The sequence below is a fragment of the Mus caroli genome, chromosome 14 (genome assembly GCF_900094665.2).
Source record: "Mus caroli chromosome 14, CAROLI_EIJ_v1.1, whole genome shotgun sequence".
Taxonomy (NCBI): Eukaryota; Metazoa; Chordata; class Mammalia; order Rodentia; family Muridae; genus Mus; species Mus caroli.
Window position 1 is genome coordinate 64,747,009 of NC_034583.1, and position 7,707 is coordinate 64,754,715.

Below are 7,707 nucleotides of genomic sequence, written 5' to 3' on the forward strand. Positions count from 1 at the left end.
CCTGTCCCAGAAGCTGTCTGCCTCTGTGGTCCTCACTCTCACCTCTGCAGACTAAGTTCGGCGGAGTCCCGGAGCCAAGATGGTGCTCCCTGCAGGGCAGATCACTGTCCTCCGGCTCGGCTGTGAAGTTTTAAAGTTTCCCACTCACAGGAAACTTCTGAAACTCTAAGATGAGAAACTGCAAGGAACATCCATCCACCCAGCTGGCCTCAGACACAAAGGCTTCCAGGATTTGTGTTCTGACAGTTGATGAATTTGAATGTGGAATCTCTACAACTAGATGTAGAATTTTGGTCCCATGAACATTTCAAAGAAAGTTTCTGGAAATCTTGTATTAGCATATTTAAATATTTGCCCACTTTAATTTCAGTCTGTAGTTGTAGGAAGGTGGTAGGTTATGGTTTAAAAAGCTTAGGAGCAAACATGATCGTGAAATGTTGCCACCTTATTCTTTACTTAGAATAATTTAATCCATAGACTTTTTCCATAATGATCTAAATTATATGTAAATTATGTTGTTCCTTTGGAGAACTACATGCAAAATTCTTAATGATGGTCAGGTCTGCAAAGAGCATTCAAATTAAAATCCCAACATTTTAATGTGGTAGGAGAGAGCAAAAGGGGGAAGATGTCAGGAGCATCTATGTTCTTCTTTAAAAATAAATTATTCATCAAATTATATATACATTTATCATGTGCATCATATGTGTAGACATAGAATGGAAAATGAAACTAATATGTTTACTACTTGCCATAGTTCCTATTTTTATGGTGAGGGCATGGCACTTAAAATCTGCTTTGAGCATTTTTCAAGATGACAATATATTGTTAACAATTATGTCTAGTCACAATGTTACACAACAGAGTTCTTACAAACCTCATTTTTAAAAGTTAAAGAATCCATTTAGGCACTCAGAAGATTGGTGAAAATCAATTGTCATGATGTCATGCTTGGCCTGGGCTGTGTATTAATGCAGATCTCTGAGAGCGATGGACCTCTCTTCTACCCTGATGGCTTTGGCTCAGGGACTGTGATGTCAATCAATAGTCAGTCATCCGAAGTCAACCTGAGGCAATGGTTCTCACATTGGCTGTCAGATGTAAATGAAGAATTAAGATATGGATAGAGGAGGAATGAGTGAGCGAGAGCAAGTTTGTTAAAGGAGTAGGAAAAATTAAAATCTTGTGGTTGGAGGGGACCCAAGGGGTAGTCTAGGTAGGAGTTTTTGTATGACTCGAGGCAGAAATGGTACAAAGAATGAGGTCATCTCTATACAGCTTAATTCTTTGGTTATACTATGGGCTGAGCAAATGGGTGTGCTTGGGAGGAAGAGAGGGGCCTCATGTACTCTGTTCATGTCCTCCTGGCTCACCTGGGGAGCTATCACACCCTGTTTTCCCAGTCAAAGGAGTAACATATCGAAGTCACACTTGTTCATAATTTTTTATTTTACCTTGGCTTGGTTGTCAGTCATTTACCTTAGTTGAGTCTACCAGTGGTCAATTAAGCCATGTATTGAATCATGTATTAAACTTTGTTCTTAGGTCATGTGACCAGCTTGGTTTTTGTCATGGGTTCTTTTATTATTATTTTTTTAATGCCTACAAGAACAAATGCTTACCAAAGCTTACCTTGTCTATGAGACATTGAAGAGTGGTCTCCTTCCTGGAATAGGTGAAGATGCTTTAGAAGTTGCCCAGTGTGTTGCTGTTATCAAGAAGACTATGAGAATGGGCAGCCATGCCTTGCATGTGTTCTTTGGATTGGGGGAGGAGAGCAGGGTGATTCCTGGAAGACAGCTGAAGCCCACTGAGACTGGCATTATTATTTTCTCAGACTTCTTTCTTTTTCCACTTATCAGTTCAGGCATATCAGGCTCTGCTACAAGCCTTCTTATTTACCTTCTTCTGTGTTCCTGACCATGCTGTTTTAACTCTCTAGTCTGTTCAATCCTACTGTTTGTTTTCAACCATAATAACAGTGAGTTCCATGGTAGCCGGGGCTAAAGAATGAGATTCCGTCTTGACTCACTCACATCCCAAGATAGAAATTTAAGTTAAAAATAGCATTTAGAACAATGTAATGTTGGTGCTGACTTCAGAGAGCTTGCTTTGGTCAGAGAAGTTAATTGGAAGAGATGTGATTGGCAGGAAACTGAAGGACACAATATGTTTGTAATTATTCCGGAATGGTTTCTCAGAACTGTTTGTGTGTAATGTGTGTACGTAATCTCAATATTTTGCATTTCAACATGGGAAGTTTGCCTGTGGAAATGGAATCAGGAACAGTTCATTTGTCTGACATAAGTTGTGCTTACCAACCAACTTTTGCTTCTAATACATCTTTCTTGGAGCTTCAAAAAGACACAGGGACTAACCCAAAATCACCCAGGAAAAAACAAACCAAACCATACCTGAATAAAAAATCAGAGAGGCCCTTGGTCCTGTGAAGGCTCGATGCCACAGTGTAGGGGAATGCCAGGGCAGTGAAGTGGGAGTGAATGTGTGGGTGAGTGAGCACCCTCATAGAAGCAGGGGGAGGTTTGTGGAGGGAAAACTGGAAGAGGGATAACATTTGAAATGGAAATAAATAAAATAACCAATTAAAAAAAAGATAATTGGGGCTGGAGAGATGGCTCAGCAGTTAAGAGCACTGGCTGCTCTTCCAAGAGGTCCTGAGTTCAATTCCCAGCAACCACATGGTGGCTCACAACCATCTGTAATGGGATCTGATGCCCTCTTCTGGTGTGTCTAAAAACAGCTATAGTGTACTCACATACATAAAATAAGTAAATAAATCTTAAAAATAAAGTAAAAAAAAAGATAATTGGTGATTAAAAACTGTAAGAGCCTGAGGTCTGGGCATACTTCTGTGAGACAGTGTCTTTGACTCAACAGAGATGTTGTCCTATGACCTCAGAGCAGCTGGGGTGGCCTGCACAAAATCTCTATCAGATCAAGCCAATCAACAATCCCACATAGATGAGGAGGGACTCACAGGGTCTCATCCTTAGCTCAGGAGCCTTGGCTGGGAAGGATACTGGGATTGGGAAGTCAGATTTCTTCAGGGAAGTGGCCCCACACAGGTTGCCCATGTTTTAGTGGGTGGCTCTACACTTATGTACACTCAAGTGGTCCTAACTGGAATCACTGGCTTAAGAAAAGAGGACATGAAGAGGGGAGTCTCCACTGTGATCTCGGGGGTTCTAAGAAGGAGGGGTGTGGAATGGATATGATTAATATGGATTATAGGCATGTATGAAATTCTCCAAGAATAAATGTTGAAAATGCTGCCATAATGATTTCTCTCCCTGTATTTCTGGAACTGGCAATATGTCTTATTTTACCCACCGGTAAGTGCGGTCTAATTATACACAGCTTTTTACCCCAAAGAAATCCCAAAGAAATTTAATTAGTTGTATGTTCTAAATTAGTGGATTACATTCAGGAGTGGATGGCACTCTGCTGTTGACTTTTTTCCTTTCTCTGAAACTTGATCAATTCAGTCAATATAGGGTTAATTCCTCCCTGAGAAAGCTTGAATGCAAAGTTAGTTCACAAGTGTCTTGAAGTGCTGGCCAGCACCTTTAAAAGCTGGTATGAACTTAAGAAGTTGAAAGAACGTATCTAGCTTCTTTTGAAATCTTTTTTGACAATGATCATCAACATCTTGCCAACTTAAACTGTATCGAGTGGCCTTCTGGTGCTATCGGCAGGGGTGAGGTAGAGGGAAACAATGCTTAATTTGATGTAGCTACATGGCTCTTGCACTTTTCATTAAATTAGTAAAGAATCAGCCAGAGCAGCTTGGCATATTGAAGGCAAAATAACTCCTGGAATAACTATAAACTTCTCACAATTCAGAGCAGTGCTTTGTTGTTACAGGGATATAGCACTAGCTCAATAATAGCAACAATACCATCCCCACCTCAAAAACAAAACAAAACAAAACAAAACAAAACAAAACAAAACAAAAAACAAACCTCCAGAAGAATAAAAAACAAACCAAAACAACCAAGTCGATTTTTCCCCCTGTAAACCATGGGAAGTGTAGACCTGTTTCCTCTGAATTGAAGTATTTCTTCTTGGAGTGAAGAGACTTTGAAGACTCAGAAAGGTCAGGAGGCTTGGAAGGCTCCTGAGGACACCTCTCTAGGGATTATAAGCAGGGAACAATTACTAAAGAGGTTGTTTTTTCTGATGGAGCCAGCGAGTTAGTTGTGCAGGGACTCCTGTGATGCTGCTGTCACGCTGTGGTGGCCTTTGATGATGCAACTGCTTTCCAATCAAGCATGCTTCTGCAGTAACCCTAATTCAATTGGTTAACAAACCTGGAAGCCATGGGACTCTTTCTTTAGTCTGTTGTTGGTATTCTATATGAGGTGAGTAGACATTTATTCATGTCTCCTCAGGAAAAAGTCACATACCAGGAGACATTTATGACATCTGTCAAAATAGTTCTTGCAAGGCCAAGCTGGGAGCATCTCAACATTGCCACAAAGGCAAAGTTAACTTTGGGTTTTCTAGACTGTGCATTCTGACTCCCATTCTGCTGGTGACCCAGCTCCTGGAATCAAGAACTGCCTTTCCAAGGTGCCACGAGCCTGCAATCCCCACTAAGCATTAACTACAGATTGAGCAAGACAACTTCAAAAATCTAAAATACAACATACTCCAAGATCCAAAACCTTGTTAGTGTGGCTTTGTAAGTGGAAAATTCTCTCTACCTGATCTCATGTGACAGTTTACAGGCCAAACATGGGGGTCAGGAAACTTAAAGTATTGATTGAATTATTCTCCTCACATAAACAACATGGGTCATAAAAATGTATTTCTGGTTTCAATGGAGGTCCCATCCTAGAGATAGTACAAATATTCTAGAATCTGGCCTCCACAATTCCAAATGTTGTCCATCGTGAACACTTTGTATTTGGGCTGCTGGGTCCATTGAAATGACCATAGGTTGTCAGCTTCTAGGGCATATTGAATTTTCATGACAGAGTGAGGAACAGTCAACCTAATGATTATTTTTCTAATAGATGGTGGGAAAATCTTGAGGGCTCAAAAATTCTCAAATTTTATCCTATAGATAAATGTAGTTTATTTGCACAGAGAATGATACATATAAAGGCTTTAAGATTACAAGATCTGGAGTTGGAAATTTTCATCCAAATTACTACTTTTATTTTAAAAAATTTATTAGATTTTCATCCATGAGTATTATACTTACATCATTTTCACCCGTCTCCCCCTCCAACTCCTCCTCTGCCCTTTCAACTCCGTCTCAAATTCATAACCTCTTCTTCTTTAATTATTGGTATGTGTATGCTTGTGTGTGTGTGTTTACAAAGGCAGTAAAGTTGAGGCTTATAGATTTACAACCTATTAATGAGGATCTAGGGAAGAGATGAAATGAGGAAATCACCATAAGTATTTATGGAGTACTATTAATTATCATGCCTGAGATAGGTATATAGATGATCCACGCAGTAGGAAAGTGGTGGGAGAGAGCAAGCAACCAAACCAATGTATATGTGTATTATGTGTATGTAGTTCACATGCAATTCGAGTTATAATGAATATTTTGAAGGAAAGGGAAAGAGTGCTGAAGGTAACAGTGGAAGAAGCTTTTGATTTCACCTCTTTAGGCAGATTAACTGGTCAAGTTCATAGGCTAAGTGTAAACTTTCTAGTCTTTTAATTCTTTTTTAAAATTTGTTTATTTGTTTTATGTATATGAGTGCTCTGTCACTCTCTCCAGGTGCACCAGAAGAGGTCACCGGATTCCATTACAGATGGTTCTGAGCCACTATGTGGTTGCTGGGAATTGAACTCAGGACCTCTGGAAGAGCAGCCAGTGCTCTTGACTGCTGAGCTATCTCCCTGGCCTCAATTTACTAGTCTTAATTCAAACTTGCTTCTCAGAATATCTGCCTCAAATTACCATCCACTCAATCTCTGTATGTGCTTCTTTCTATGAGAATGTGCACAGAGAGTTCCTGGCTGTCTTGGTCCTGGCTTAAGGTGGTCTTTTATGTACATGCATGTGATGTGATATATGTGTGGTATATGTATGTTTGCATGTGTGAGTATATATGGGCATTCGTGTGTATAGGTCAGGTGCTCCCATCTTTATCCTTTAAAAAAATCACACTCCACTTGGTATGTTGAGGCAGACTCTCTCAGGTGAACCTAGAGTTTACCAATAGGCTAGTCTGGCTGGTGAGCTTGTACAGGGGATCTTTCTATATTTGTCTTCTAAGAATTGCTAATGCAGGTGAGTTGCCACACTCAACTTACATTTGCATGGGTTCTGGGGCTCTAAACCCTGCCCTCAAGCTTACTGATTGCACCCATTTGCATCATCCCAGCTCCAATGTGACCTTTTCTGTGTGAGTGGTGAAGCCCTTGTATGTTGATCCACTTTAATGAATGTAAAGAACTGGGTCTTCCCCAAAAGGACATGCATGACAGGAGCCTAGTATAGCTATCCTCTGAGAGGCTCTACTCAGTGTCTGACTTAAACTGATGCAGATACCAATAGCTAAACATTGGATGGAGGTCAGGTACTTTTATGAAGTGTTGAGGGAAGGGTTAAAAAACATGAAGGAGATGAGAACCCCATAGGGAGATCAACAGAGTCAACTAACCTAGACCCTTGGCAGCTCTCAGAGACCAAACCATGAACCAAAGAGCATACAAGGGCTGGACCGAGGCCCTCACACATATGTAGCAGAGGGCTGCCTAACCTGGCCTCAGTGGGAGAGGATATGCTTGATCGTGCAGAAACTTGATGTGCCAGGGTGGGGTGATCCCTGAGGGGCACCTTCAGAGGCAAAGGGTTTGGGGGAGGGGAGGAGAGACTCTGTGAGGAAGGCTGGGATGGGAGCAGTGTTTGGGATGTTAATAAATACATTGATTAATTAAACAAAGAACTGGGTCTTTTGAGAACATCTTAGAGCTCTAGTATTTAAAACTCCTTTGTCAAACTCAGCATTTAACAATATTTTCTCCAAGTTTTCAGGGTGATAACTCAAAGCACTACATCTTCAAACTCCTTCTGGGTAAGGAGGCCCAGGCAACGAAAGCAAATTTATTGAAGCAGATTTTATACTTATTTTTATAACAAAATTTCACCCAAACTAAGAACAACCACTTAACCATATTGAAAAGCTAATTTAGTTTCAGCCTCGCAAGTTTTGAAATAAGTACTTGAATAATAAAATTTAAATTATCATAGCTCTGTAGAAGTTACTGTGCATATATTTCTAACTCTGTAATACATGCTATTATGGTTGATTTAATATTCTGTTTATTCCAACTCCCATTAAACTCCTGTTTGTTTAATTTCTGGATCTCTGTCAGTGGTTTTCAGGCCATATTTCATTGTCTTTTCCTTATGTAGTGGGAGTAGAGGGTGGCTTTGGTTTAGATAATTTCTAGCTGTGTTAATGATGTGTTTTAAACTGCTCATAATTTAGAAAAATGCACGTATAAATTGTGTCTATGAAATGAAATAATAAAAACAAAAGCAGTTGGTGCTTCAATCACAAAAGCAAATTTATCCTTGCTGTTCTCCTAAGGAAGCATATGGGTGGGTGTGCTTAGGGCAACCCATGGTGAGAGTGGCTAGGGCAATAGAGAAAGAGCTAGAACATTTTTGACCCCTATTTACTGTAGTTGGGTCTGGAATGTCCCCAAAGGAAA